This window comes from Bubalus bubalis, chromosome 10 (assembly GCF_019923935.1).
Source record: "Bubalus bubalis isolate 160015118507 breed Murrah chromosome 10, NDDB_SH_1, whole genome shotgun sequence".
NCBI classification, from domain to species: domain Eukaryota; kingdom Metazoa; phylum Chordata; class Mammalia; order Artiodactyla; family Bovidae; genus Bubalus; species Bubalus bubalis.
In genome coordinates, this window is record NC_059166.1 from 67,698,481 (window position 1) to 67,726,044 (window position 27,564).

At 40.4% G+C, this 27,564-nt stretch overlaps 1 long non-coding RNA gene across 3 annotated transcripts in view; it reads right to left on the reverse strand.

Moving 5' to 3' along the window:
- LOC102400593 overlaps positions 1-22,244 on the reverse strand; it is a 36,869-nt gene extending 14,625 nt beyond the window's left edge. The window contains exons 1-4 of one of the 3 annotated variants that reach the window (XR_006542449.2): positions 21,356-22,244; positions 20,904-20,988; positions 14,680-14,731; positions 4,020-5,271 (exon numbers count right to left, since the gene is read on the reverse strand). This is a non-coding gene — a long non-coding RNA (uncharacterized LOC102400593). The other 2 variants (XR_328443.4, XR_006542450.2) reach the window with 2 other exon arrangements.
- Positions 22,245-27,564: the final 5,320 nt, after the last annotated feature.

Genomic DNA, 27,564 nt, shown 5'->3' on the forward strand with positions numbered 1-27,564 from the left:
GAAATTACCAGCTGCTAAAAGACACATTTGTGAGCCAAACTGCTGTCACTAAGGTAAAGATCAAAATAAACATCTTTCTGAGAAGTCTTTTATGTTATCTACGTAATCTTAATGAATCAAATAACTACGATGGTATGCTCAGTCACCCAGAGCTAGATATTCTGGAGTGTAAAGTCAAGTGGGCCTTAAGAAGCACTGCTGTTAATAAAACTAGTGGATGTGATGGAATTCCAGTAGAGCTATTCAAAACCCTAAAGGATGATGCCCACCACGCTTCCCCATCCCTGGGATTCTCCAGGCAAGAACACTGGAGTGGGTTGCCATTTCCTTCTCCAATGCATGCAAGTGAAAAGTGAAAGTGAATTCGCTCAGTCATGTCCGACCCTCAGCGACCCCATGGACTGCAGCCTTCCAGGCTCCTCCATCCATGGGATTTTCCAGGCAAGAGTACTGGAGTGGGGTGCCATTGCCTTCTCCAAAAGGATGATGATATCAAAGTGTTGCACTCAATATGTCCACAAATCTGTAAGACCCAGCAGTGGCCACAGGACTAGTAAAGGTCAATCCACATCCCAATCCCCAAGAAAGGTAGTACCAAAGAATGTGCTAACCATCAGACAATTGCACTCATCTCCCATATAAGGTCACACTTATAATCTTGAATGCTAGGCTTCAGCATAATGTGAAGCAAGAACTTGTAGACATCAACTGGTTTTAGAAAAGGCAAAGGAACCATAGATCAAATTGCCAGCATTTGCTGGATCATAAAGAAAGCAAGGGAATTCCAAAAAAACACCTACCTCTGTTTCATTGACTAAGCTAAGGCCTTTGACTGCGTGGATCATGACAAACTTTGGAAAGCTCTTAAGGAGATGGGAATACCAGACCATCTTACCTGTCTCCTGAGAAACCTATATGTGGGTTAAGAAGCAACAGTTAAAACCCTGCATGGAACAATGATTGGTTCAGGACTGAGAAAGGAGTACAACAGGGCTGTCTGCTGTCGCCCTGTTTGTTTAACCTAGATGCTGAGCACGTTATGAGAAATGCCCAGCTGGACAAGTTACAAGCTGGAATCAAGATAGGAAGGAGAAACACCAGTGATCTCACATATGCAGATGATACCACGCTAATGGCAGAAAGCGAAGAGGAACTAAATAGCCTCTTGATGAGGGTGAAGGAGGAGAGTGAAAGAGCCAGCTTAAAACTAAATATTAAAAAAAACTAAGATCATGACATCCGGCCCCATTACTGCATGGCAAATGGGGAAAGGAGGAAGGAGAAAAGGTAGAAGCAGTGACAGATTTCCTCTTCTTGGGCTCCAAAATCACTGTGGATGGTGACTGCAGTTATGATATCAGAAGATGTTTGCTTCTTGGCCGGAAAGTGATGACAAACCTAGACAGTGTGTGTTGAAAAGCAGAGACATTACTCTGCTGACAAAGGTCTGAATAGTCAAGGATATGGTCTTCCCCATGGTCACGGACAGTTGTGAGAGCTAGACTATAAAGAAGGAAGAACATCAAAGAATTGATGCCTTCAAGCTGTGGTGCTGGAGAAGACTCCTGAAAGTCCCTTGAATAGCAAGGATATCAAACCAGTCAATCTTAAGAACTGATGCTGAAACTGAAACTCCAGTATTGTGGTCACCTGATATGAACAGCTGACTCATTGGAAAAGTCCCTGATGCTGGGAAAGACTGAGGGCAGAAGGAGAAGAAGGCTGAGAATGAGATGGCTGGATGGCATCACCAGTGCAATGAACACGAACTTGGGCAAAGTTAGGGAGATGGGTAGAGTTAGGGAGATGGGTAGGGTCAGGGAGGCCTGGTGTGCTGCAGTCAATGGGGTCTCAAAGATTCAGACATGACTGGGTAACTGAACAGCAATAATAACAACATAAAATTTAAACATGGCCATTTAGACATCAACAAAATGTTTTATGTGCCACAACTTTCTGCTAACTTTACCTCTCAAGAAGTTGTTACGTGCCATACTCTACACCCAGTGATCATTCTTTTTACTGCAGCAGTTCCTCTTTCTTTCCACTTCCTCCATTGTCATTGGTGGCATTACTTTTCCTTGGGTTTCCCTTCAACCACAGTGTTTCTTAGCCTCATCTCTAATCCTGGAGTCACTCTCTCACAGTTAATTCTTTCCTTCACGTACAATACTTTGATCTGTTCTCTTGCTACACCCCTGACTCAAGTCATGGCCCTTTAGGCCCCACTGTGGATTATTAAACCTTTTCTACATTTCATTCCTCCAGATTCTCCCATAGGGATTAAGAATAATCTTTCTCATGCCTCTTTTTCATGACATTATCCCTCACTCAGAATTTTTTAATTTTTTATTTTGTATTGGGGTATAGCCAATTAACAAAAAATGTTGTGATAGTTTTAGATGGACAGTGAAGGGACTAAAACATACATATACACGTACCTATTCTCCTCCAAACTCCCCTCCCATCCAGGCTGCCACATAACATCGAGCTGAGTTCCATGTGCTACATAGTAGGTCCTCGGTTATCCATTTTAACTAGAGCACCTCACTGAGAAATTTACCAACAGCTAACATTCAATCATTTCATGAATCCAAGTTGCTAACTTACTTCTTTAAATTAGAGCTCATAACCATTAGTTTAAGGTTCACGCCAAACGCCACTTCCATTGCAACCCTTTGCTTAACTCGACAGAGGTCTCAGTTCTAGCCAGTCAGTTCCATTCATCCCACCCCATCACATAACACCCACTCCTGCAATACCAAGCTCTTTGCTTCCTTCCAAACTCCCCCTGGCCTCTCTTCTCCACCTGTCTGTCCTTTTTCTTCATCAAACATTTCTCATACACCATCTTTCTTATAAAGTTTTCCCAAGATACAACCATTTCAGCAATCTCCTCAGCGCCTTGTGTCAATATGAACCATTTGTAGACATCAGAAATTGGCTCTGCTCAGTTTCAGAAAATCATGTATAACCACTGTGAGTTTAGTGGGGAAATAAGACAGAATTTCAATTCCCAAACACCTTTGACAGAATCAAATATGCAGACCAGAATGGCATTCCAGAAGCTTGTTCTTGAGATTTAGGTTCTGGTATAATAATAATGCACAGCACTAAACATAGGTCAAATCGTGTATATTAGATAATAAAAATGTTTATTTTTCTGTACTTTCTCTCTCCCTGTAGAGGATAAGGAATCTATACACTTTCCTTAAGTCCGTGTTCAGCTCCCTTCTGCTTTTGTCTAGGATGAGGTCTGCTGTTGAAGAGTTTATTTTCATTAGGGAGTTGAGTAGGTATATATACCTGGAAAGAGGAAAAGAGGGATTGATGGTGGGGTTCAGATTTACCAATAAATGCGACCAGATAGCAAAAAGGAAATTCTACCATAATGCTTCTCCCAGCTCTCAAATCTTCAGGATTAAAATCCTGTGATTCACTGCTTTCTCCCAAGCATGCAACATCAAGAATACCACAAGGGTTAGGATGAAGCTGACCAGAATGCTGGCTCCCAAAAATATCTTCACTTTTTGCATTTCAGGCCTTTGTTGTTAACTAAAGTTGGCTAGAAGTTTTGGAGTCATGGTTACCCCTCTGCACAGCTGTTCCTTATTTTTTTTATTACCAGCATAGATTCAATCACAAGAGAAAAAGGAAGTTTATTATTCCAAATAGTTTCTTTAAATCTGAAAAACCAGGAAATAAGCCTGCAGTCATAAAAACATATAAATTCAATCATAGCACCTCAGTCAGGAAAAACATCAGGCCTCATGAGCCAAGCAACCTTAGGCCCAGTCCCTGCTCAAACACCCCCACCAAACACTCCATCCTAACTACGATTTAAAACCAAACCAAGCTCAGTCACTTATTTGTCTCTGAGCACAAGAGTGGTATTGGGATGTAGAGGGTTTCAACTGAGAGCAAAAATCCCTTCTCACATCTGAATCCCAGCAAGATGGCTGCAGAAAATCTCAGTTTTCAGACAAATATTCTACTTGAAATAAAAAAGCAGGAAAATATTTTTGTTTCTAATAAAATTGCTTGATTTTAATAATAAAGCTCTATACTTTTTTTCTCCAATAATATGAGAATGTCAGGGTAACTGACTTCCATTTCCCTGATATTAATGCTCCTAATTCTAATTTCCAGGTCAAAGCATCAAGAATGAGGGCACATGGAGAGGAATGTCTCGTGGCTGCCTGTCTCCATTAGTCCTCACTGGAACACCATCATGTATCCAGGTGGAAACACATGCAGCAGCATGATGCCATTTCCTTCTCCAATGCATGAAAATGAAAAATGAAAGTGAAGCCGCTCAGTCATGTCCGACCCTCAGCGATCCCATGGACCGCAGCTTTCCAGGCTCCTCCATCCATGGGATTCTCCAGGCAAGAGTACTGGAGTGGGGTGCCATTGCCTTCTCCAAAACACATCATACATATGTATAATAGAAACAGTGAAGAGTCAAAACAAATCTAAAAATCTCCTTCCACCATACAAGCTCTAAGTATGTCAGGTGAAGTGAACTTTTTGTACAACATTAGAACACAACACTGTTGGTTGAGCCCAGATGAAAAGTCAGTCTCCTGTTGGAAGCTCAGTCCAAATAATCTGCTACTGAGACAACCAGAAGGCATTTATCAGTCCTTATTACTAATGGTTGAATTTGGGTAATTTAAATGGACATTTTATGAGATTCCAATGCAGTCAAATATAGGCATTTTTATTGTTGCAGCTGTTATACTTAAATAATCACAACAGTGAACTCTTCATTTCTCAGCTTCTTGTAAGCCAATCACAGGGCAATAGTTACAACTTCTTTAGACTATCTGCTTTAAGCACACAATCAAACATAGAAAAGTTGCAGGAGAGAAAGAGGAAAATTTTATTATTATGTTGGGGAGGGAAAAGCAGTCGCATTTGATACATTAAAACTGCATCTTTCTTGTGCAGCTGCCTTAGATATGAATATATATGTAGATATATATATATATATATTTCCATTTTATAAATAGATCTTAAATTGTCTTAAATTTCAGTTGTAACTTCTACCACTTTGAAAAAGCACTGCCTGGACCAACATCTATGCAACAGAGGCCTGTTCCACAAACAGTTCACTGGATTCCCCATGAATCATTCCAGGGCATTCCATTTAAGACACATTCCTGGGACTTCCCTGGTGGTTCAGGCATTAGGGCTCCACACTTGCACTGCAGAGAAGGCAGGTTCAATCCCAGGTGGGGGAATTAAGATCTTTAGAGCTGCATGGTGCTGTAAAATAAAATAAAATAAAATACACAATTCTACCGGTGTGAGAATCCAGTTGTGTCTAGTGACTCCTCACTGACATCTAGGATGAATCTTTACCAGGTGATTGTTTCCAGAGAAAAAGTTCAAGTGGGAAAAAAAATGTAAAGGAAAACGTTAAGACCAGCAGGCCCAGGTCAGGGCCCTCTCTGTGGCATGTGCAAGGAGCCTGCAGAGAAATGTCTTGTTGTATCTTAGACCCAGAAGCAGCCTGTAGATTTCCCTGGGATACAAAATCATCTGATTAATGTGGCCAGCTGCCCATTCCCTTTGCTTTCCCATTCTGGGTCCATTGTTGCACCAAGGTGTCCCCACCTTTCCCTCTATGTGACTTGTGAGCTCACAAGGCTGGTGTGACTTGTCATAACCCAGAGTAGAAAGTGTCAGAAAAGATAGCAGTGATCAGGTGAGAGCAGCCAGATCCACTTAAAAAAAAAAAAGAAAAGATAGCAGTGATCAGGTGACAGCAGCCAGATCCATTTAAAAAGTCCTTAGGAGAGATTTTTTTTTTTTTAATCTGAGCATTTGCTCTCCCCACCCCCACTTTTAAGTTAATGAATCCTGCCTATTTGGAGTTCTGGAAAATATGAACAGAATGAATTAAGTCAAAAGAAAGGTACCACCTTTTGTAAAAGAGTGGGAAATACCACCCAAGAGTGAAGGAATCTCTATTTGTTGAAAGACGGTGAGCTACTGACCTTTCTGGATTCTTGACCTATGCCCTCTTTTCTTTGTAATACCTAAACTCATTCATTTTTTGGTACAGAATACTGTGTGATAGGCCATGCTGATACTCTCTCACACCCCAAAGCTCCTCAAGCTGTCTCTAGAAACACATGCTGAGCAAAACAGTCCATGAGAAAGTTATTATCTATTGTTCACCCCAAAGTAACATCACGCAGGGAGTTGATGATCAAAGGCCATAAAGGAAAAGCGCATCACTGAAGAAGTGAGTCCAAAACGTCAGTACCATCTATTGAGGGAAAGACATTTTCATGAAAAGGTAACTCGTTGAATGCATCTAGGAATTTGCAAACATACTCTGAGTGGATCACAAAAGTTCTCCTAGGAGCTCTCATTACCTTCCAGTGCCCCCACCCCTCCTCCCTGGGGCAACTTCCCAGGAAAGCAACTCTTGGTGTTGAACTTGGGTTAGTTTCTTAATGACCCTAAGGGACTTGGCGACTGCTCTGCAAGCAGGCTGGTTGCTCTACAATGCGTGCGGGCAGGCTGCTCCTCCCCGCGCCCCAAATCTGGAGCTCTGACTTAATTGCGCAGGTATACACTATTGCCCCTCCCCCCTACCCCAAAACAAATGACCTCACTCGGATCTTCTCATTTCCTGCACCAAAGCGGGTTGCCCATGAGCTTAGCCGCTGATTCCTTTGGAGTTGCCTAGCTGGCTTTTCGTCCTTTTCTCTTGTGCATTTGTTTTCTCAGAGTGAACACTTGTGGGGACCCCGACTCCACTGATTGAATGACAGGAAACTGGCCACGGCATTCTCTCTTCTGTTCCTAGAGAGTTAGGAAGTCTGGGAATGGGTTTGGCAAGAAGGTCCCTCATACCCTCAACCCTATTGCTTCTAGTGCTGCCCACTTCTTTCCAGTTATGAGCGCAAAAACCTGTATTTATTGCTCTCTGGGCAGCTTCAGAGTCTCCCACGTCCCTCAGGCCACAGGGTGTCCCCAGGAGCTTTGTTTCTGAAAGAGGGACCCAAAGGTTGTTGAAGAAGAGACCCAGGGATTCCCAGCCTAGGCTTCTCTTCCAATTGTCCCTGCTGGTTGACTGGGCCTGCCAGCCCCCTCCTCTGAGCTTCAGCTTCCTTCTGCCGATGCCTTTGTTTATGTGAAGCACCAAGTTTCCACCGGGAAGCCTGAAAGTGACCAGTGGTTCGAGACTTTTTTCCCCCTAACTATCTCATCTTCTTGACCAGAAGTCTTCTCGTCTTCTTTTCTCTAACGATGACATCTTCTTTCCTTAACTGGATGCTTGTTTGTTACTACTTTTCTGGGAATGTTCAACTGTGCTGCAGAGACACAAGCAGCAGAGCAGCAGGACTAAAGGAGTCAGTGTGGGACCCCGGCGCCAGTGCCCCTCCAATCATAACTTCCCCAAACGTGCCCAAAGGTTTCCTTCCAGGCTTTTCACACCTACGGCACCCATGGCAAGTCTTTAACTTTTAAGTGAAATGATCTTTAAAGAAATAAGGAGTTTCACAAAATGGATTAAAGACCTAAATGTGAGACTGGACACTATAAATCTCCTAGAGGAAATCATAGGCAGAACACTCTGTCAGAAATCACAGCAACATCTTTTTTGATCCATCTCCCAGGAAATTTGAAATAAAAACAAAAATAAACTAATAGGACCTACTCAAACTCAGAAGTTTTTGCTCAGCAATGGAAATAATAAATAGAACGAAAGCACAACCCACAGATTGGGAGGAAATATTTGCAAACGATGTGACCGATAAGGGATTAGCTTCTAAAATATACAAACAGCTCATGATGCTTAACAGCATCAAAACAAATAACCCACTCAAAAAATGGGCAGCAGACCTAAATAGACATTTCTCCAAAGAAGACACACAGATGGCCAATGGGCACATAAAAAAATCTTCAGCTTCACTAATTAATCAAGAAATGCAAATAAAAACTACAAAGAGATATCACTTCACACCAGCCAGAATAGCTATCATCAAAAAAATCCACAAACAAATTCTGGAGAGGGTGTGGAGAGAAGGGAACCTTCCTATACTATTGGTGGGAATGTAAATTCTTAAAGCCATTATGGAGAACAGTATGGAGGTTCCTTAAAAAGCTAAAAGTAGAGCTACCATATGACCCTGCAATCCCACTCCTGGATATATATCCAGAGAATATCTGAAAGGATAGATGCACCCCAATGTTCGGGCAGCACTGTTTACAATAGCCAAGACATGGAAGCAATTTAATGTCCATCGACAGAGGAATGGATAAAAAAGATGTGGTTCATATATACAAAAGAATATTACTCAGCTATTAAAAAGAATGAAATAATGCCATTAGAAGTAACATAGATGGACCTAGAGAATGTCATACTGATAGAAGTAAGACAGAGAAGAATAAATAATCCATGACATCACTTATATGTAGAATATAAAAAGAAATGATACAAATAAACTTACAAAATGGAAAGAGACTCACAGACTTAGAATATGAACTTATGGTTACCAGAGGGAAGGGATAATGAGGGCATTTGGGATGATCATGTACACACTGCTATATTTAAAATGGATAATCAACAAGGACATTTTGTATAGCACATGGAACTGTGCTTAATGTTATGTAGCAACCTGGATAGGAATGGGGTTTAGGGGGAGAATGGATACATGTATATGTATGGCTGAGTCCCTTCACTGTTCAACTGAAACTATCACAACATTGTTAATCAGCTATACCTCAATACAAAAGTTCAAAAACAAAAAAAAAAAAAGAAAGAAAGAAAAGAAAGGAAAAAAGAGTTTCAAAGGGTGAACTAAAGGAAAGAACAGTACACTAAACACTTGGCCTAAAATAGGAGGGAAAAAGCAGCTGGTCCAAAGTTATTTGATGGATATTCTGTATCCTTCCTGCTGTAACTTTATTCTTGCCCATGCCAAGTCCTAATTCAGCCTTCAATTTTGTCTTAAGAAGGTCTTGAGGGTTACAAAATCATTTCTCTATCCAACTCCTGTGACCCTCTCCTAAGCATCTGAGAATTTAACATCCCTCCAGAGAGAGGATATCGGAAATTCCGAGCCTGCACTTTATATGACATCTAAATAATGACAGTGTGTACAATATCCCATGTGAACTGTACTGGGCTTCCTCACAACATGGCAGCCTCAGGAAGGTAGGTTGCTTACATAGAAGCTGAAGGTAACAAGAGCATGTATTCCAATAGGCAAGTTAGAAATATCGTGACTGCTTTTTTTGAACTTTCCTTAGAAGTTACATAGCATTACAGTCAGAAAAGCCAGTCCAGTTTTGGAGGGAGGAGACATAACCCCCATCTCTTGATGGGGAGAATGTAAAAGGATCTATAGACATACTAAACACTATTGACTGACCCTCCCTTTTGTCTTGCAATTAAGTTTTCATCACCCTGATCTTCTCAGTTCTTCTGACTGGTCTATCTTCAGGTGATTTCCATATTGAAAATGTTGGCAGGTGAGGGAGCTGGTCTCCAAAGATGACCCCTTAACAACCACTCCTCCCAGTACAGGGCTCCTGTGCAGTCCCCTTCCACACTGAGTCTAGACCAGCACTGTGGAGGAAGTGATCCCATGTGACTTCCAAGAAGCCTTGCTGCTCATTCTAGGGTCTTTTGAAATGGCCATTCAGGGGAAAGTCAGCCGCCATGTAAGAAGTCTAATCTGAGACCACCATGCTGTGAGGAATTCTATGTGGTTCACATGGAAGAACTGCATGAAGAGAACAGAATGCTTGGTGAGCCCCTAGAGATTTCTGCCCTCTCAGCCTGGATGGCAGACACATAAGTGAGGAAGCCATCTTGGATGTCCAGCCTGGTTGAGCATTCAAATGATTCCAGCCCAGCCACGATCTGACTGCAAACACACTTGAGACATCAAGCAAGTATGATCCAGCTGGGTCTAGACAATCCCCAGAATCTTGAGAGATAATAACAAATTGTTACTTTAAACCAATAATTGTGTGATGGCTTGATAGCAATAGAACACCAGGTTCTATCCATGCCGCCTCTGAATGTCTCCCCAGTCTGGTCTTCTTAGGCAGAACTTCGGCTTCAAATATTTGCTAAGGCAAATCTTGCTGTCTGGTCAGAGGAAGGACTCATACATTTAGAGAAGTTGCTCTTGGATATTACACTGGACACGCTCGCTGCTGCTGCTAAGTCGCTTCAGTCGTGTCCGACTCTGTGCGACCCCATAGACAGCAGCCCACCAGGTTCCTCTGTCCCTGGGATTCTCCAGGCAAGAACACTGAGTGGGTTGCCATTTCCTTCTCCAATGCATGAAAGTGAAGAGTGAAAGTGAAGTCGCTCAGTCGTGTCCGACTCTTAGCGACCCCATGGACTGCTGCCCACCAGCCTCCTCCGTCCATGGGGTTTTCCAAGCAAGAGTACTGGAGTGGGGTGCCATCGCCTTCTCTGAGACATGCTCACAAGGAACCATAAAATAAAGGTCAATACTTCCCTGGTGGCACAGACGGTAAACATCCGCCTATAATGCAGGAGACCTGGGCTTGATCCCAGGGTTGGGAAGATCCCCTGGAGAAGAGAATGGATACCCACTCCAGTATTTTTGCATGGAGAATTCCATAGACAGAGTAGCTTGGCAGCCTACAATCCATGGCGTTGCAGAGTTGGACATGACTAATTGACTAACACTTCCACTTTCACAGAGAAAAAGTACCATGAGAACTTGGGGGGGAAAAAAAAAAGAACTTGAGGAAAAGAGAGGATTAATCCAGCCTGAAACTGGTGGGCCTGAAGAGGAGGTGATATTGAATTGGATCTTGAATGCCAAGAAGGAATTTGTGGCTTTGTTTTATAGAAATAGGGAATTACTATGGGTTTCTGAGCAGAAAGGTGTGTGATAAAAAACTTTTTTCAGGAAAACTAGTCTGAGAGCAGTGTATATATACAGTCAATTGCATTGGGGAGACACTAGGCAGGAGTCGTCTGTGATGGTGAGGCCAATAAAAAAGTATTACGACCATCTGGGGAGAACGAGCTCTTGCACTTGGTGTGGCAGTAAGAAGAGGGTAAAACTAGATTTAGGAGACATTCCAGAGGTTCATATGACCCTGAAACACTATATATTTCACACACGTATTGTACGTGAAATAGTAAAATTATGATACCAATTCTCCCATCCGTGAAAAAAATGAAAACAAATAATTCTAAAACTTTTACTTTTGAATAAATGTTGTATTTAAAAGAAAGTACCTTTAAAAAAACAGTTTATGTTATGGAAAAAAAGAGAAAGTAATTTATATCTGTAACTTTATGTGCCATCAGAGATTACCCTTTTGAACATTGCTAGAAAACATTTTTAATATATTCATATTGATTTACATTTTTTGTCACTTATCCATCCCTTTGGAACGTTAATAATGAAAGAAGCTGCAAAAAAAAAAAAATTCAGGGCAGCGTCCTTACTCATTTTAAAACCCACATTGGCCACTGGTGGCACAGTATGGTTGCTCCAAATATTTTTTAAAGTATGAGCTCCCTCTAGTGGCCAAAACAGTCCTTATCACCTGATCAAATCTGTGCCACCTATTCATATTTAACTAATTTTAATGGTAAAAAAGTTTAACTTCTAGAACTGAATTTGTACTTTAAAATATTTCTTTGTCATGTTCTGAATAGGCTCAATAATATTCACAGTAAATTTAAGCATCTACTATTATTGTTATGATTTGTAATTATCAGTTTTCAATAACGTGTTTATTGACTTTCAGATCACACCAAAATGCCATTATCACTTAATTAATATACAAGCTAATTTCCTATATATATTCCCAGGAAGTGAGGTCATCATTTGTCACTCTATAAAATGTCCTCATCGATGAACCTATATCCTCTTAAAACTAGTTCGGTTTGAAACTATTCCAGAAATCTACATTTCCCAACCAAATCCCATCATTCCTTGCAGTGAGTGATCACTCTGAGTGGATTCCATTGAATCACTTCTCCCCGAGGGACAGAGTCAGACAAAAGCCGGATTTGGAGGAGTTAGGGGAGTGAAACGCAAGACTAATACTGTCTACTGTGTCTACTGTGTGTCAGGTGTTAGGTTTTATGCTTTACATCCACTATCTCATTTGAAGCCCTAGAGGGATGATATTTGGTTCCTCTACTATTTAACACAAATTTTCCAGACTCTTACAAGTCATAATAAGGCTTAGAAGAAAAGTAGCCATCTTCTCTGCATCTCTGGGTTAGGGTACACAGAGCCAAGTGGGGAGACCAATAAGGAGGCAGATGAGTGTCCTCACTGGGCAGGTGGAAACCCAGGCGCTGGGAAACCCCCAGGAGGGGCTCTTCAGCCCAGCTGCAGAGGAGGAGGGTGGCAAGCAGCAGGGAGAGTTGCCTTGTAGAGCAGGGGATATAAATGGAGTCTTTAAGGACGCTGAGGAGTTGGCCTGGCAGAGGGACAGTATGTGCAAAGGCCTGGATGGAGTCAGAAGAGAGCGTTAATGCGTGTTGGCTGACACTTAGGGAAGGGTGAATGGTTAACATTCCATTGTCAAGAGACCAAGTTGACACTCAGAGAAGTTAACAAAGAATCCTGCCAAGATAAAAGTGAGGCCTGGGTGATTGCATAGCTGCCAGCTGTTCACCTCCACCTTATGTATTGGGGGAACGTGACAGCCCTGATCAAGGTGATGCCAGGAGAAGCTGACGCCAACATAAGTAATTATGAGGCCAGCTCTGCAAACACCTCCCTCTTGGAAGCTAACAACTGCTGGAGTTGTGTGTCTGAAGCAACAGTGTGAACACCCGAAGTGATGTGGTAGCCAGTTATGATGAATGCAATACGGCTCGCTTTGGGAGTGAGCCTTGGGAATGGGTGGAGAGGGCGGCTTTCTCTTTCGAAGGCTGTTTGTCCAGCCTTAGATCCTGACCTTAAAATCCAACCCAGCTGCCCCATCCCAGCACTATGACTGTGGACCTGCGTCTTCTAGCCCGCTGGGACCTGAAGTGAACAGGAAACACAAACGTGTGTAGTCAAAGTTACTCGTGAAAATACCTTAAATTATCCAAGAAGTGATCCACAGAAACATGGTTTTGTATATACAACCCAGTACAGTGAATTTCACAAACCCTGCAGTGGGAGACCTGCGGAACTAAACTAGGAGAAGCCTCTATGACATGTCTGGGTGTTCAAACCAATCTTCCTTTAAAGTCATCTGAACAGACCCCTTCCTCTCAATATTCATAATGCTTATTCCTCTCACATTGTCTTTAAAGCTCCTTTGTTTTCCTCCACTTGTATTAAGGTATACTTTACACATAATAAAATTCACCCATTTTATATGTATAGTTGATGAATGTTGAAGTTGTACAGTCTTACAGTCACTACCATAAGATATTAATATAAAAACATGTCTGCCATCCTGGAAATTTTTCTTGTGTCCTTCCTTTGAAGTCAGCCCCCTCCTCCAAACTCTGGCCAAAGGCAGAGTTTGCCATTTCTAGAATTTCATAAGTAGAACCATATACCGTCTTTTAATTAGAATAAAGGTGTTGAGGTTTATCCATGTTGTCTGTGTGTATCAGCAGTTTGTTCCTTTTTTGTACTTAGTGTAGATTGCTGCCCAGATTCACAGGACAAATTACAATAAAATTTCAAAGACTTCTCTGAAGTCAATGAAAATGCAAGATGTAATAGACCTCAATGGCCTTCACAAGGAGGCCTGAGATGAACTTAATTACTGGGCCGTGCAACGCCTACTCCAAATGCTGTTAGATTCACAGCTTGTAAGAGTCAACGTGGATATAGATACCTGTTGGACATGACATCAGTAAGACATGTCGAAGCTATTCATCACTCTGAAGTTTTGTTAAATCTGTAAAGAAACGACCCCTCTCTTGCGACTGGTCGGGAATCTTGCTGTGCTCCCAAGAAGGTAGCTTCTGCTGACCTGAAAGAGCACGTGAGAGAGGGGAAGTGCATCTTTTTCCCCCTCCCCCTTAGCAACCTGGCTGCCAGGATCACCGCCTGGGCCATCCGTGGACTAACAATGGCCCTGTTCTCCAGGAGGCTGGGGCCCAGGGGGGTGAGGCCACAGCCAGGACCAGGGACTTCCTTGGAATGAAGTGGATGGAGGTGAGCTAAGGAAGAAACAGAGCTTGAGGAGTGGGTCTAGGAGGAAGGGTGGGGTTCATTTGTGTAGAAAGTATGGATGGTAAAGTCATTATTAATGATTCTGAGAGGCAACCAGAGAGAAACTACTGCAAGCCAACCACCCAGGACAACCCAGGACCTACGTTGTGGAGGGTGCCCTCCGCAAGAACAGTGCATTTGTCAGTAGGAAACTTTGTGCAAAGGTCCCAAAGCAATTCCTGAAAAGTACTATTTTATCTTGTGTTTAGAAAGATCTAGACAAGGATATTTGGCAATGACTATAATAGGTATAATGCAGCCCATTGCGAGGGAGGCCTGGGTCTTAGCTCCCTGCAACAGTGTTTCTCAAGAAGACTTGAGCAATTTTCTCTCTGCTTCAGTGTTTGTAGTTATTACAAAAGTATGGATAATAATAACTTGCACAGTACAGAACAGTGAAAGATGATCATAAGTTGTATACTGCTGTAATTCAAAGCCCAAGATTGGTAAAAATCTCAGTTCTGTAGCTTCTTACCTTTAAGGTGATGATCAAGTCACTTAATCACTTTGTACCTCAATCTCCTGATCTGAAAAATGGAAATAATAATTATAATATTAATCTTTATCTCTATAATGCTGTGGAGAAGAAACGATGTAAGTATATGACATGCTAGGGTTGATGCTTGGCAATAGGAACCTTTCAATAAACTATAGTTGTTGTAATTATCATTAATGTTCCTATTATTATTGGTGTTGTTATAATGGCTCTAGCCTTATCTTCCACTTCTAATATTTCCTCTGCTAACGAATCCTTTAGTATAAAATCTAATCTCTTCCTTGACCCAGACCTTTTCATCTTGATTGAATATATGTACACCTGTTGGTCCCCAGTCTCATCATTACGTAATCCCAGACCTTTGACCAAGTGTATCCAAAGCAAGTAAGTTTACAGTAAATACATTTGTCATTTACATTATCAGATGGCATATTTTTTCCCTAGAATCCTAATATTAAAAACATACAGCATTGCTAAAAGCATTAAATGAAATAAAGCTCAATATAGCTACACTAATCTGTGCTTTCTAAATTTACTGACAGAAGTGAAGAAAGTAGGCTGGCATGGCTTTTGTACAATTTCTGTATCACACTAACCTAAATTCAAACAGTGTGTTTAGATAAAAATATTGTTCCCTCCAAGGAAGCTCCTGACTTTGCAGAGAAAAACACTCCTGTGTGGAACATTACTCACACAATGAGCACCTTGCTTCCTGGAGGAGAAACGCTGCAAGCACATCACCACCACATTCTCCAGAAGTAAAGATTCTCTGGTGCCCAGTCACCACCAAGGAGGGGTCCCCAAACCGGGGAACAAATGGCACCAACAGTTTAGCACCACCGGGCACCTTTGAGGGGTCAGAAGTGGAAGGGTTCTTGTCAGATCAGTGCTGATCTCCTGTTGTGGCCAGGCTGACTGAGAGGGACTGGGAGGAGGCAGGAAAGAAGCCAGAACCGCAACTAACATGTGGCTGGCCAAACCTCCAGGGACAAAGTAACCACCCTAGAACTTCAAAGAAAATAATCACCTGGGAGGTTCTTCCTTAGAGAGATAGAGGGTTGTTAAATGTATCCAGATGTGAGGGAAACTAATTTTATTTTTCTCTTATTCAGAAAGAACAACCAAGAAGAGAAGCAGGGACTTCCCTGGTGGTCCAGTGGCTAAGCCTGCACTCCCAGGGCAGGGGGGCCCAGGTTGGATCCCTGGTCGGGGAACCAGATCCCACATGCCACAACCAAGAGTTCAAATGCTGCAATAAAGATCAAAGATCTTGAGTGCTGCAGCTAAGACCCGGCACAGCCAAATAACTAAAAAAAAACTTTTTTAAAGAAAGAAAAGCAGTGTTCTTAAGGATAAGTATATTTTATCAATTAAAACATTAGAAAACATACTTCTTTCCCAAATTTACATTGAACTTACTTCCTAACTTACTTCCTCATTCCGTATGCAACCTTGTGGACTTAAGGTGGCGATTCCTCAGGGTCAACTGTACACCTCCCTGTCTGGTCCCCCTGCTAGGTAGGAAGATATTTGAAGCCACATTTGTGTCTGCTTCACTTCTGGAGTGCATAGGCCCAGCATCACACACTTTCTAGATAACTGAGGAGATTCTGATTGGATTCATGCTTCATAAAATGAAACCATCAGCTCTGCTTAAAAGAAACCATCATTCTTTTTTAAAGTTAATTTTTATTGGAGTATAGTTGGAGGAGGAAATGGCAACCCACTCTAGTATTCTTGCCTGGGAAACCCCATGGACAGAGAAGCCTGGCAGGCTACAGTCCATTGGATCACAGAGAGTTGAACATGACTGACTGAGTGAACAGCAGCAGCAAGGGCATGGCTGCTTTACAATGTTGTATTACTTCCTGCTGCACAACAAAGTGAACCAGTTATGTGTCTTTGTATATCCCCTCTTTTTTTGTTATCATAATTCTCATTTCAATCCACTTACCTTTACACCAAGGTAAAACTGGCAGAAATCTATGTAAAACTGGGAGAAACTAAATCTTACAATAAGCTACAGTTAGCAATAACAGTCTCTACATGTATCTTGTGTTTTCAATCCCAGGTCCCAGAGGATTTTAGAAAGATATGTTACATTTTTTTTCTGTTTAGTGGAAAAATAAAAATCATGAAAAATGAGTACAATTTCTGTGGTGGTTTAGTCACTAAGTTGTGCCCGACTCTTGCAACCCCATGGACTATAGCCTGCCAGGCTCCTCTGTCCATGGCATTCTCCAGGCAAGAATACTGGAGTGGGTTGCTGTTTCCTTCTCCAAGTACAATTTATATAATAGTCAACAAGAAGTTAGTAAATAAATTATGGAAATTGATAAAATGGCATACTATGTGGTCATTAAAATTACGAGAGAGCTCTATACTTACTAACAATGCTCTCCTTGGAAAAAATTTTTATTAAAAAAAGCAGTTTAAAGTATGTATGATAGAATACCTGTTTTGGTAAAAATATGTATGACTGTTAGTGGAAAAATATGTATGAATGTATGTTTGAAATAGGAAAATAATTTCCTCTCAGGTTGGCAGATATGTACATATATTTGGCTGATCTGCATAGCATGTAGGATCTCAGTTCCCCAACCAGGGTCCAACCTGTGCCTCCTCCATTGGGAGCATAGAGTCTTGACCACTGGACCTCCACGAAAGTCCCATGGAAGTGCCTAGATATTTGTTTTTATATTTTATATATTACTATATTTTCTGTTTTTAAAATGATGGAAAAGTATTACTTTATAGTCAAAAACACTAGTTTAAAAGAATATGTAGTGTTGCTCTTAAAGAAAATATTTTTTAAATTACTCAAAGTCTCATCACCTATAACTATGTAAATACCTTTTTATATCATTTGTATTGGTTAGTTAATGTTTTGTTATAAACTACTTCAAAACTTAGTGCCTTAAAATGCTAATTTATTATTATAGCACCTGAGTCTGCTGGGCTGCTTGATCTAGACTGAGTTTGGCCAACGTTATGGGCTGAATTGTGTCCTCCAAAACTTCATAGTTTGAAATCCTAATCCCTAGTACCTCAGAATGTGACTGTATTTGGAAACAGTGCCTTTAAAGAATTAATCAAGTTAAAATTAGGTCATTATGGCAGGCCCTATTCCAATTCCACTGGTGCCCTAACAAGAAGAGATTTGGACATAGACATACATAGAGAGAGAACACCATGTCATCTTGAAGACTCATCTAAAAGGCCAGAAGAGAGACCAGAAGAAACCAACCCTACCAGCCCCTGATTGCAGAATTCCAGCCCCTAGAACTCTGGGAAAATAAATTTACGTTGTTTACACAGCCTGGCCCGTGGTATTCTGTTGTGACAGTCCTAAAAAGTAACAGCAGATATGAGCTGGGCTCCGGGTCCAAGTGAACTGGGAGCTCTGCTCTGGGCTGTGTTTGACAAGTTGCCTGGGGCAACTCACCCTCCACGTCTGAATTCCTACTTCAGGGACCTGTTGCTAGCCCTGGGCATGTCGCACCCAGGGATGGGAGGAACACAAGAGATAAAAGTGGAAAAATCTTTTGAGGCCTAGTCTTGGAGCTAGCAAACTACAGACTGCTTCATTCTATTAACCAAAGCAATTCAAATGACTAAGCCCAGGGTGGAGAATGAACTCAATCTAAATAAGTCAATTACAGCCATGCCTGCTGTGGGAGAGAATGGAAAAGAGATCCAGCAAAGTGTGGACATGGAGGAGAGAAAGTTGGGGAGGAGCGACTAGGGCCAATAATGTTACTATCTTAGATGTCCACACAAGTTTATATTGCAAGTCTTACACCATATGTGCTTAGTCGCTCAGTCATGTCCGACTCTTTGCTACCCCATGGACTGTAGCCTGCCAGGCTCCTTTGTCCATGGGGATTCTCCAGGGAAGAATACTAGAGTGGGTTGCCCTGCCCTCTTCCAGGGGATCTTCCCAACCCAGGGATCGAACCCAGGTCTCCCACATTGCAGGCTGGTTCTTTACCTTCTGAACCACTATGGAAGCCCTGACACCATATGCTTACTATATGCTATATATTTCTAATTTTACTTACATTTAATCTTCTTCTACCTTTTTAATAGGACTGATAATTTAAAATTTCACTGGATGCAAAATAGATCACATTAAATTTTTTTTAATTAAAAAATTAAGAATTAGTCAAAAAAATTAACACATATATGAACCAATATAAAAGTCTAATCCAAATGGAAAGTTAACAGCACAGTATAATTTTTCATACATTGGGAATACTCAATATACATTTGTTGAATAGAGTCTATATAAATTTATTTTGAATGTGAGAACTGTTGCTAAAACCACACATTCAAAATGTGAGAACTGTCGTTTGTCGAAACAAACAAAAATAACAAAACAAAAAAATACATGCAAAAATACTGAGACAATATTGACTGTAAAAGGTTACAATTTGGTATCCACCATCATCTTTCTAGTTAGAAACATGTGGGAATATTTTATGGATTTAAAACTTTTTGATTCACTTGGATGGAAGGTTGGCTAAAAGTTAGCCATTTAAAAAAACAATGATTCTGTTTTTGCACTTCAAAAACATTTCTATGTTTGTGTAAAAGGAATGCAAGAAAACATCAAGAATTTTGTTTTCTGAAGAGTGATAAACCTCATTTTCCTAAGAGGATCAAAAGATGAAAAATCTTTATTGAAGTTTCCTTCCTAAGAGAAAGTAAATCTTGGCTCCAAGTTCATTTTCCAAATCAGGAAGAAGTTTTTTCTTAGGATAGCAATGAACTTGAGAAGTAGAAAAAAAATATTTTCCAATGGTTAATTATTCTTATAATTTGGTTCTAAAAACATTACCATTATACATATTTCTAAAAAGATTTTAGTGTCTTATGTAATCAGTAATGCAGTCACTTAAAAAACATGTGGAAATTGCAGAGCTAAATAGCGGACATATATTTATTACATTTGGTACATGCCCATACTCCAGGGATAGCTAAATGTGTGTATAGTACTCCTTTGTCTCCTCTTAGAAACCCTTCCAGAGCTCTGTTATGAATTATATTGTGTAAATATGTCCACATTCAGTTTCAGGAGAGTTATTCCCAAGTCGATTTCAAACTGAACACATGTTGCATCTGTTTTCTGTTTGTGAATACTCAATGCTTGGCACTTTAATTGGGATATTTTTCTTTGGAATGAAATAATTTCAAATATTTGCTTAATCAAAACATCAGTTTCCTTTTGCAGTTTCCATCCTGGATTGTTGGTAGGTTTCCCAGACCAGGTCTCCTGTGCGATGGAGAGGGACCCACCTCCCCTTGGTGGGGAGGGGAACAGAGGATGGAGCAGGCTGATACGCAGACCACTGGCTTGTCCCTTCAGCACGTCCTGTGCCTCTCCAGATCCCACCTGACCTGAGGGCTTGTTTTCAAGTACTCTGGAAGGTTTTAACTGTCTCATTTTTTTCTAATAATTTATCATCTTTTTTTCCTCTGAAAACTTTAATGGGTGCAGAAAAATTTTCCCTTCAGCTAAAGTTCTATGAAGCCAGTGGAACCTCAGCTCTCTCCTCTGCCAGATTCAATCAGAAGTTTTTTGGGACCTTGATTTTGGGGGTATATGTGTTTAAGAGACATTAACCTGGCGGCAGGGCAGAGTGTGGGACAGTGTGGATTGAAGCAGAGAGGATGGAGGGAAGGAAGGCAAACCAGGAGGCCGTTGCTGTTGTTCATAGGGAAAATGAGGAAGTTACGGCAATAGAATGGAAAGAAAATAGCCTGTGCTCCTGGGAAAACGACAGCCTTCAGAGTTAAAAAGGACTGGCTTTGAATCAGAGCTCAATCATGTATGAGTTCTGTGACCCCAAGCAAAATATCCAACCTCGCTAAACCTCAGTTTCTCTGCTTAGAAAATGAACGTGAAATAACATATATAATTCTTGTGAGGACTAAATTATAGTTTTTAAGATGCCTAGTATATAATGTTAACATATGATTTTTAAATAGACACAAGTGAAAGTTATTATGAAGGAAGAAACAAAGGCCAATGGATTGAATATAGGAAATGGAAAGAGGAATATATTCAAAGATCAGAAAGTGTTCAGCCAATCAACACATTTCTCTAATTTACTGACCACAGGACATCTTTTTCTCCCTACAAGATAATTAATTAGCCAATGAACTGATTAATTATGGAATAACAACAGTAAATAACTTACCTTAAATTAAGTACCAATAGTGGCAGAGACAAGACTCCAATTTTGATCTTTTGCTCCCCTTCTTTCTTTTCTTTACCTTCTCTTTCTGAAAAAAATTGATTTGAAAAATTTATTAGACAGGGCAGAGTCAAGGAAATTACCCACACCTCCAGGAGCCTTGAAGTGGATTGTCAGAGTCTGAGCAGACTGAAGGGTGTCCACACAGCGCTGAGCAACTCTTGTGCTCCTCAAGGGACTGACTGAGGTCACTCAGGGCACTCACTGGGCCCGAGCTGGGCCACTCTTTCCATTTCTCACATGTACGAGCTCTTTTCTGCTGCAGGACACTAGGCATGCTGCCTTCTCTGTCTGGAGTCTGTAATACCTAACTCCTCACTAGGACACTTTCTATTCATTCTTTATTTTTAAATTCAATTTAATTTTCATTTTATACTGAAGTATAGTTGATTTACAAAGCTGTTTCTTCCTTCCTTTTTTGGGGGGTGGGGGCTGCTCTGGGTCTTCTTTGCAGCATGCAGGCTTCTCTAGTTGTGGTACAAGGGCTTAATTGCCCTGCAGCATGTGGCATCTTAGTTCCCTGATTAGGGATTGAGCCTGCTTCCCCTGCCTTCGGAGGCAGATTCTTCACCACCAAGTAAGTCCCTCTTAATCATTCTTTAGCTCTCAATTGAAAAGTTACTTTCTTAGATAGACGTTCCTGACAGCCTCTATCCCTCACTTCCCAATCTAACTCAATTTCTTCATATTCTTTTTATGCCACACCTTTTTCTGTTGTATAAAGCACTGACCACAATCATAACCACATAATTGTCTACTTGTTGGCTTATCTAATGCTGCCTCTTTCATGAGACTAGAAGGCAGATTAGATTAGATTTAGGGCCAGTACTGTGAACACTACAAGAAATATTCAGAAGCGAGCCTAACAAAAATGTAGATTTTTTTTTTTTTGAGGCAAAATTCACATAATATAGAATTGAGCATTTTAAAGCAAACAATTTAGTGGCATTTAGTGCATTTGCAATGTTGTACCACCATCGCTTCTATCCAGTTCTAGAACATTTTCATCACCTCCAAAGGAAATCTCATACCCATTAAGCACTTACTTCCAAATTCCCCCTCTACCCTAGTAACCACTAGTTTGCATTATCTAACAATTTACCTATTCTTGATATTTCATATAAATGGAATCATATGATCTGTGATCCTGTGTATCAGGCTTCTTTCACTCACTGTAATGTTTTCAGGGTTCATCCACATTGTATTAGTACTGCATTCCTATAACATTTCATTATATATATATATATATATATACACACACACACAATATGGACTAATATATAATTATATAATATATATATAACTAACACACACACACACACACACACACACACATATATATTTGTCTGTAGTTTTTTCTTATATTTTCATCTGGCTTTGGTATCAGAGAAAGACTGGGTTCAAGGATGAGATAGTGTGCTCCTTCCTCTTCTACTTTTTGGAAGAGTTTGAGAAGTATTGGCATTAATTCTTCTTTAAATGTGTGGTGGGATTTGCCAGTGAAGTCATCTGGTCTTGGACTTTTCTTTGTAGGGAGGTTGGGTTGTTGTTGTTGTTGAACTGATTCAATCCCCTTTATTTGCTATATCTATTGAGATTTTCTGTCTAAGTCAGATGTGATAATTTGTGTATTTCTAGGAATTTATCCATACCTTCTAGTTTACTAAATTGTTGGCATATGATTCTTCATAGTATTCTCTTATAATCCTCTTTATTTCTGTAAGTTTGCTAGCAATGTCTGCACTTACATTGCTGATTTTAATTATTTATGCATTCTCTTTCTCTTAGTCAGCTGAGTTAAAACTGTCAGTTTTGTTGGCCTTTTCAAATTTGCTGAAATACATGAATCTACAAACAAATCTAATAAGCTCAATGCTCTCCAAGAATTATAAGCATGAGGAGATCTATACTGAGACACAGCGGGTCTCACAGTTCAGCATTAAGGCTTTTATTTTTTTCAGGGTGTCACCTCAGGTCTTCTGTTTCTGAGCCCAGAGCCAATCTGGTCCAGCTTTTGTAGAGGGCAAACCTCTTCTGTTGGGGTGGAGGACAGGGGTGCCTGTTGGGCTTCTCAGGCTAGGGAGATCAAGCTGATCCTCTTGAAGACATCACAATCTTCCCGTTTTCATTCTCATTCAGCACTGCAGCTTTCAGTGATGCTTCCCATTCCAAACCTTTCTGGAGTTCACTGCTTCCTGACTTTTATCCTTGTAGGAATTCGTTCCAGTCACCACTTTCCGTAACTTTTCAAAATGATCATTTTTCTTTTTTTGCTGTGGTATCCACTTCCATTCTCCTTTTGGACTTAGTTTTTATTCCTTTTTATATTTTATTGGGCTTTCCAGGTGGTGCTAGTGATAAAGAATCTGCCTGCCAATGCAGGAGATATAAGAGATGCGGGTTCAATCCCTAAGTCAGGAAGATCCCTTGGAGGAGGAAATGGCACCCGACTCCAGTATTCTTAACTTGCTGAATCCCAAGGACAGGGGAGCCAGGCAGGCTACAGTCCATGGGCTTGCAGAGTGGGACATGATTGAGAATCTGAGAAACAAAAAAAATATATTAGTGGTTTTAAGAAGGACCAGAGACAATCTCCTATTTAACCTTTATATCTATCCGAAATTAATATTATTTCCATTTTATAAATGAGAAAACTGAGGCTCAGAGCTTGGGAAACTTGTCCAAGGCCAAAAAAAACAGTAAGTAGTCATCTTTATACTACCTTATACAGCTTTACTAAGCATTAAGTAGTTACAGCTACTCCAATGTTACCTGGCTTCAGCAAGTGCTCTAAAACAAGTTTTGTTACCACTCCATTACAAAGAATAGCTCGTGCCAGGGTCCTTTGGGAAGATCAGGCCAGTTATGAGTTTATTTCCTCTCAGTTCCAAATAGATCCCTTATTGGCTGTACCACAATGCTAGAGTTGATTTTTAAATACTTCTACTTTGCCAGCTGGCACAATACCAAGTGTCAATAAAAGGCGCTGGAGGAGGAGCTTCTCTGGTTCCAGTGTGCTCTTCTCCGCAGGTTCTTGCTGCGTGAATGGCTTCTCTGGTGCCTGGCTCCTGCATCACCAATCAGTTCTCTGGCACTTGGACCCATCACACAATGGGCAGCAGCATCTCCCTACCACCTTAGAAGGAGAATTTCTAGCAACTGTTGGAGGGTGGATTCCCAGCAAGTTCCATCCATACAATGCCCAGTGACTTCTCTGCCAGCCAGAGAGCCATAGATGTGTCCTCTCCAGAATCTGGGTCTCAGTCTTGGGCCAGGTGGTGGGCTCATCTTGGGATACTCTCAAGGTCAATGGCCTCTCCTTATATCTGTTCTTTTTTACCTTTTTTTTTTTTTAAGTCTCCCTCGTTTTCACTGGAGAATCCTTCATTAGTCTAATTTTGTTATAATTAATGATTATATAAAACTTTTCATGTTCAAATCACATTGTGGCTTTTCTCTCATGATTAGACTCTGGCACAGGCAATCTTTGGTCTCTGTAACTTTTTTGAGAGGGGCATAAATTGTATGTGACTTTAAAAAAAAATTAGTTTGTGCTGGGTCTTCATTGCTGTGCAGGCTTTTCTCTAGTTGAGGCAAGTGGGAGCTACTCTCTAGCTGTGGAGCAAGAGCTTCTCATTGAGGTGGCTTCTTTTGTTATGGAGCTCAGGTTCTAGGGTGCGCAGGTTTCAGTAACTGTGGCACATGGGCTCAGCAGTTGCACCTCCTGGGCTCTAGATCATAGGCTCAATAGTTGTGGTGCACAGGCTTGTGCTCCGCAGCACATGGGATCTTCCCAGGTCAGGGATCAAACCCATGTCTCCTGCATTGGCAGGTGGATTCTCTACCACTGAGCCACCAGGGAAGCCCCTGTTTTTGTGACTTTTATATTTTTCCAATAGCAATTTTTGGAATAATGAATTGATATAAAATTTTAAAAATTAACCTCTATGGGTAAATGTTTAGGTATGAGGGAAAGGCTACTGTTAAAAAAGAATTGATAGTAAGTATATTATATCCAACAACCAATAAATATATTGCATACCTATTATTTAAAAAAACAAAAAGACATACTGTTAATTTTGGACTTGAAAGATCTTTCAGCCAGAGATGGCAAAAGCATTTCATATTTAATGCCATCTCTGATTAACTGTAATGGCTATCTGGGTTGAGAAGGATTTTAAGGCCAGAAAACAAAGATCAATTTGTAATGTCTACCCCAAGTAAAAGAAGAGACATGATGGAAAAGCAAAGTATTTGTCAACTGTTACCTGACCAGTTTCATAGATTAGTAAACTGAGGCATAGCAATTTAAATAACGAGGCCAAAACAATAAATAATAAAGTAAATAATATTTCAGTAAATACTATTTCAGTAAATAATGTAAAGCTGGGGTCTACTCCACATTTGTGATTTCTAGTGCACTGCTCTTTACCTGCTGCTGCTCTAAGTGGTGTTGGTGCTTTGAACAGGCCAAGTAAGAAGCACAAAAAAGGCTAGAGATGAGGCTGTTCACCATGAAATAACTTTTAGGATCTGTGGTGCATATCTGGAAGTTCAGATTTATTGCCCATCATATTTAGAAATAGATCTGAGATAAAATGAACTTACAATGTTTTCTAACTCTAGAAATACGATGGCATTGAGTCATTAAGAAACCCCAATGCTTTCCCATTTACTTCAAGATATCTCAGATGTTAATTTGAGATTTCCAAAACATACTCACCATCTAAAAGGAATAGCACAGAAATTGCACCTAAGCCTAGTACATGTGAACATTATACAACTAAATATGTCTAAAAATAATATACTTTTTACAATTCACCAAAAAGAGATTTGCAATTGATTAACGGGGAAGAGGATAGCTAGTAATAGTTTGAACTTCAAATTGTAGAGAAAAATCTTTTCCTGGAAGATACAGTATGTCCACATCAGGTGGATCCTTCAGAAATTAGAATTCAGCCCATTTCAGACCACTTCTGAAAGGCTGATGAGATGTAGGTCTCCTTTCTTGTACCTGGAAGGCTGTTATCTACCAAAGGAGCACGCTAGGGTGCCCTTAACAGCTCAGTCCCACCTAGAATTCAATCAAAGGTGACCCATGTTTGAACTTTCCGGCTAGACTACAGAATAAGGAGATTTTTGAAGTGTTTCTCACCTAGGGACACAGCAAAAATGCAATTAAAAAAGGCAAAAGGAGAAACACTTGTCTCTTAAGTCAAACATTCAGTTTACTAGTTGCCAGAATGCAGTGACCTTTTGTTGGTATTTGTTTACTGAAAAACTTTTCCTGCATATCAGGCAATTACTGTATAGGAAGGTCACCCTTGAAATGTTGATTTCTGAAGAAACAAAAAAGATAACTAAGTTAAAGAATACAGAAGAGAAGCCAGAAGCTTCTGATTTACCAATAGAACCAAAATTCATAACTTGAGAGATTAGTCTTAGATTTCAATCATTACTTTGTTGAACTTACTCTCAAACACATACCATTGGTTACAAGGTGGGCCTGGAAAAAGATTTACCAATCCAGAGTTTTACTATTCATGTTATTTTAGAAATAAATGTACATGTACATATTTTATCAACATTTGGAGTAAACATTCTTAAGAGCAAATAACAACTTAATCAAGTTCAGTTCTCCTTTATAATTTATTCCACCAGGATTAACTAATATCCTAATCATAATACTTCAAAGTTTCATAATTTCAAAGATCAAAGAGGTTAGGTACTTAGTTTAGTAACAAATGCTGTGGAACTATTTCATATGCAGTCCAGTATCCCTGCATATGAACTTCACTATATACTGAACTACATTTTTTAGAATCAAATTTCATTCCTTCTCTTCTATTGTGTATTTTAAATGATTCCATTCCCAACCAAAATAGAAAACTACTCTGGCTCTAATATTCATTTCCATTCTACTTTTGACTAGAAAAGTCACAAATAACATTTACTACCAGATACACTCTACTGTTTTATGGATGTAAAGCTCAGGAATTAGTATTATAATTGTTCTACCTAAAGAAAAATTCCAATCAGTAAACTACACTGTAGCTTAATTCAAATGGTATGGAGTCCAACACTGCATTCAAAAGAACTTGTCAATGAGTGTTACTCAGCTTGTTCAATGGACCATCAAGCGACAACAGGAGAAAATGCACAAAAAAATAGAAAAAAAAAAAAATTTAAACAATGGAACATCTGCCATCTTGTGGCAAGTTGGAGAAAATGCAGCAACTGTTGAGTAGCTTCTTTATATTGTAACCCTTCTGAGGATTATTTCTTCACAGAAGGCGATGGCACCCCACTCCAGTACTCTTGCCTGGAAAATCCCATGGACAGAGGAGCCTGGTGGGCTGCAGTCCATGGGGTCGTGATGAGTTGGACATGAATGAGTGACTTCACTTTCACTTTTCACTTTCATGCACTGGAGAAGGACATGGCAATCCACTCCAGTATTCTTGCCTGGAGAATCCCTGGGACGGGGGAGCCTGATGGGCTCCTGTCTATGGGGTCGCAGAGTTGGACACGACTGAAGCGACTTAGCAGCAGCAGCAACATTGCTACTTATGTAAACAGACAATAACAATTTAATAGTTTCATT